The sequence below is a fragment of the Notothenia coriiceps genome, unplaced genomic scaffold, assembly GCF_000735185.1.
Source record: "Notothenia coriiceps isolate Sejong01 unplaced genomic scaffold, NC01 NC01_scaffold00036395, whole genome shotgun sequence".
In the NCBI taxonomy this organism is placed as follows: Eukaryota; Metazoa; Chordata; class Actinopteri; order Perciformes; family Nototheniidae; genus Notothenia; species Notothenia coriiceps.
This window is the reverse complement of record NW_011369096.1, coordinates 554,910-560,103: the sequence shown is the minus strand read 5'-3', so window position 1 is coordinate 560,103 and position 5,194 is coordinate 554,910. Positions and strand designations below refer to the sequence as shown.

General features: G+C 43.8%; 1 long non-coding RNA gene across 1 annotated transcript in view; it reads left to right on the top strand.

The window, feature by feature from the left end:
- The first annotated feature begins 339 nt into the window (after positions 1-339).
- LOC104963611 (uncharacterized) overlaps positions 340-5,194 on the top strand; it is a 16,643-nt gene continuing 11,788 nt past the window's right edge. Inside the window, exon 1 of the long non-coding RNA XR_800337.1 lies at positions 340-423. This is a non-coding gene — a long non-coding RNA (uncharacterized lncRNA). The remainder of the gene's footprint in view (positions 424-5,194) is intronic.

Genomic DNA, 5,194 nt, shown 5'->3' with positions numbered 1-5,194 from the left:
AGACAAAATCAACTACATTTATTGATATACCAATCTTTATTTTTGGGGCCTCAAAAAAAAAAAAGATTGGTATTTAAAAAATAAACTGAGCCACTCCTAACAGTTAACTTCATATTTCTTTTTGTCTAAAGCAGCGGTTTTCAAAGTGTGAGGCGCGCCTCCCCTGGGGGGCACCAGAGAGCTTCAGGGGAGGCGCAGCGTAAGAAAAGAATAACGAGAAACAGTGAAATCTAGCTAGTTAACTTCAGCTAACTTTATGCGAGCGGCAACATGGATCGATTTTTAGTGAAGTTACCTAAAGTGAGAGAGGAGACAGCGTCTGGCAGAAAACGTCACTTTGTTGGCTGTGGAGACCGAGTTCCCCCACCTCGCCAAAAAGGCTGCAAAAGTGCTCATTCCCTTCGCCTCCGCCTACCTGTGTGAGTTTTCCGCATTTGACTTTGATCAAAAGCAAATACCGATCAAGGCTGCAGCCAGAGCATGATCTGCGTTTATTCCTGTCTACATTGCATCCCCGCATCATCCGCCTGCGCGCATCAAAGACGCAGACTCATTGTTCCCACTAAAGTAGGGGTGAGTGTAATAAGGAGGCAAAGTTGACATTCAGTGTGTTGCCGGGAGAATAATAAGGATTTATCCACAATGTTGAAAATGTTACAAATGTTTTAAAAATATGTTTAAAACATAAAGTTATTGTTTAAAGTTTTAAGGAGGTGACGCTACTCAGCCAATCAAATCGGTGGAGTCAGTGAGTCAGCACGATAGATTCAAACACACACACAGAGACGAGAGAAGAAGAGAGAAACAGTCGGAGTCATTTCAAATGGTGTGCTCAAAAAAGAGAAAGGTAGACAGCAAAAACTGAGCATTTAATTACATTTTCTCTCACTGGACTTCTTTTAAATGCAATTGAATACCCCTGCATTATAGCAACAACAACAATAATAGCAATAATAGCAATAATAATTGGGAGGGGGGGGCGCGGCTGTTCTTATGTTCTCTGAGGGGAGGCTCACCTTCCCACACTTTGAAAACCCCTGATGTAAAGCATTGTGTGTGTCTAGAATCAGATATCAGCTCTCACACGTTCAGGTGACATCACTGTGGGGCAGTATCGAGCGGACAAAATTGAAAAATATCACTCCAAAAGTGGAAAGGCCCTCTGAGATCATACAAGCCCTGAGGAAGTCTCAGCTGCTGCTGTGTGTATACGAGTGTGAACACCCGCTACTCTATGGAATAATTACTGATAAACAGTAAAAGTGGGGTGATTGTTCACTTCAGTCTTTTGCTAGCTAGCAGCGAGCTACATATGGTGGCAGACGGTAGTTATCATGAAGTTGGGTCTACTTTTTAAATAGGTTATGCCTGAAAAAGCCAGATCTGATCTAGTTTCTTCTCAAATGTATTAGTTGTTTTCCTTGTTTTTAAATGTAGATTAGATTGGACTTTTGATGGGGATAACAGATTTGAAGAAGTTGTCTTTTTTATTTTCTAACATTTTATGGAAGAAACAATTTACTCCTTGATTAATTAGATATATTAATTGATTAAGAAAATACTCCAGATCCAGATTTTAGATTTATGTATATTTCTGCAAGTGTGTCATGTAGTGTAACGCATTAAAACAACTTTCACTTTTTACCTTTATTTTCAAACATTGACGCTGTAGCATCTGGAAGTTGGTGTCGCTGTAAGTCAGGTATTTGCGAGTGTGTCTGACATTTCTTTGGACGCGGTTTAATTCCATAGGTAATGCAGCTTTCCTACTGGTTTCAACAGCTAGAGGGACATCAGATACGCAGCAGGTGCTACCCTGAGTCTCTTACCCCCAGTTTCCACTGGGTCCGTCTGCGCCGCGCTGTGCCGCGTCACGGCTGTGCCGCGTCACGGCTGCGCCGCGGTTTTGGTCTAGCGCCATAACCCACCGGACGTGTCCCAGAAGCGTAGCGTTGTGCGTGCAGGCTCGCAGTTTTGTTATTGATTCGGGTTTAATTCGGGTATTAATTAACTTTAAAACATTAATATGTAGTTGTTACCTTCCACTCCACAAACTGCAGCGACTAAAAACCAGGCCTTGTCCTTTCTGATGTTGTCCTTGTAGTAAGCATTGGTTACATCATATAAAATAGTGTGTTTTTCCACTTCCATGATGAAAACCTCGTCGTCCATTGTGCGTATCGTAGTGGAGGTGTTGTGATGAAGGAGGGGGATCTGCTAAATTAGTATATGTGGTGGATGGGCCTGGCCCGGATGCTCACCTTTCCACTTCCTGCGAGGGGGGGCTGCATGCCCGACCTTACCCCCAGTTTCCACCGGGTCCGTCTGCGCCGCACTGCGCCGCACTGCGCCGCGGCGGTCGTGAGGATCGCGGCCACTCTAGTCAATGGGTGCTATTCTACCACACGCGCCACGTTACGGCTCAGACGCGTCCCAGAAGCGGCTCGGCGCAGCGCTTCTCTAAAATTAGGATGAATCCTATTTTTGCNNNNAAATAAAAACAATAAGTGTGGCTTGATATTGAGTAAGAAAAAGCTTTATAGGTTGATAAGCGCTGTGAGAATGGGTCTGCAGAGAGAATTTCGCGCGATCCCAACTGTCTGTTATCAGCCTGCAGCCAGGGAGCAGAAATCAGCAGGGCTGCCTGTGTGTGTGTGTGTGTGTGGATTGGTCAATTTGGACCAATCAGCGGGGGCTTAACGTAACGGCTCCACGGATTGGCCCATTTAGTTCCGGGTACGTGCTTTCGTAAGGACGTACCCGGAAGAATCAAATGGATGATGACGTCATGATGACGTTTCACCAACGAGGCGTTTTGGGGAGGTATTTTCTGTTTTAGTTTTACTCGCTACAGGGTGTACTTTGAGGGTTTTGACTCTGCACACCGTTTACATGCAGAAAAACCTTCATAACACACAAGGGGACGGGTAATAACCGGAAAAGCATGACATGTGACCTTCTAAATTCCACATACCGTTGTTACTAGATATTCACCAGGGAACTACATATATCTAAGTATCTGCTTCTGAAAATAGTCCCTATCAAATGCTCAATATTTCCCTGTTTGAGTATTGTTTGTTAAAAACTAAAGCACCCAGCTGCTAATAGGTTATAAATAACTACAGAGACAGACAGGCTTTACTAACTGGACCAGGCCTAATTTACTATGCTGAGGTCATGGATGTGTGTGTGTGGGTCTGTGCACAGGCCTACATGCTTTCTACTACAGATCACAAATAGCTCGCCCGCGATGCAGCCTCATTGAAGGGAAAAGACAAGGCTTTTTTTGTTTGTTGATGTCAGAGCTGTGACTCCATTTTTTTCCCCACTCCACAATATTCATCACACACACACACACACACACACACACACACACACACACACACACACACACACACACACACACACACACACACACACACAGTCAGCGACATCGGTTAGGATTTTGTCATCAAGTAAGCTGCAAACTTTTCGTTAACACATAACTCTAACTCAAAACCAGGTTATTATTTCATGCTCAAAGCCAGTTTTTGTCCTTTTGCTACTTTTCCTAAAAACAGTATTTTAGTTTCTTTGTCACACAGCAGACTTTATTCTCACATGGGATTATTTTCCTTCTTTTTCTTCTCTCCTGATCATATCTTTGCTCCTCTCATGCAAAGCTCCTTAAACTCTTCCAGGTTGCTTATGGTCACCATGTCTAACCGTCCCGCCCACCCTTTCTGTTCACCAATGGTGGTCCTGCTGATGGGGGCCTGCAGCTGTCTCATAGCTCACCTCCAAAAGGTGCCTGAATGAAGGCCCCTCAACTCTCTCATCATGCCTGTATGCACAAACAACTCCTTCTGCCATTTGTTCAGGAACACACACAAACAACCGCAGCTTCCATGAAGCTTCAGATAAGATTAGAGTGTGATATGATTTGACTGAGACCCCCCACAAACTTTCGTTCCAAACACACTCGAGTGTTAAATCCTGTAACACGACAACAAATCCTGTCTTGATTTAACACTGTTGGCATCCTAAAAATAAAAATAATTATTGTAGTCTTCAGGTAGTTGCTAATGTTCAAAATGTCATATTTAGCTGTGGTCTACCTATTATCTGATTTTGTTGGGTACTAGCTCAGCAAGATGAAGAAACGGCTGAACACATTTGTGTGCCTTCCTATCACACTGCATACAGTATGAGCACATGGTGTATCAGTGTCGCCTTTCCCCCTAACCCCCAGTTTCCACTGGGTCCGTCTGCGCCGCGCTGCGCCGCGTCACGGCTGCGCCGCGCTGCGCCACGTCACGGCGCGTCACGGCTGCGCCGCGGTTTTGGTCTAGCGCCATAACCCACCGGACGCGTCCCAGAAGCGTTTCAGAAGCGTAGCGTCGTGCGTGCAGGCTCGCAGTTTTGTTATTGATTCGGGTTTAATTCGGGTATTAATTAACTTTAAAACATTAATATGTAGTTGTTACCTTCCACTCCACAAACTGCAGCGACTAAAAACCAGGCCTTGTCCTTTCTGATGTTGTCCTTGTAGTAAGCATTGGTTACATCATATAAAAGAGTGTGTTTTTCCACTTCCATGATGAAAACCTCGTCGTCCATTGTGCGTATCGNGTTTGAACCCCAATTCATGCGTCCCGCAAATTGAGACCATGTCACGCATAAAGAGCTCAAGAAGCTAGAGCGAGCAATTCTTTTTTGAGCAAGCATTGATTATGCGTGACATGGTCTCAATTTGCGGGACGCATGAATTGGGGTTCAAACGCTGTGCGTGCACGCGCTATGCGGGACGGGTGGTCACCCTAGTTGGGATCGCGGCAAAATTCTCTCTGCAGACCCATTCTCACAGCGTTTATCAACCTATAAAGCTTTTTCTTACTCAATATCAAGCCACACTTATTGTTTTTATTTCGGCTGTGACTTTGTGTGTGTTCAGGTTGAGTTTGGCTGTGTATCGCTACCAGTGGCGGCCGGCCCATAGGGGCGCTATTGGCGCCGCCCCACCTCTTCCCACATACACATTTTTTTTTTAAATATTAAATTAAAAAATATATATTTAAAAAAATATATATTTAAAAAATATATATATTTTATATTTTTTATTTTTAATGAACAAGGTAAATATCATACAATTGGTATCAGTAAAATGTATAATCTACAATAAAATCTTGTTTAAAATTGTGTTACGATGTCTAAA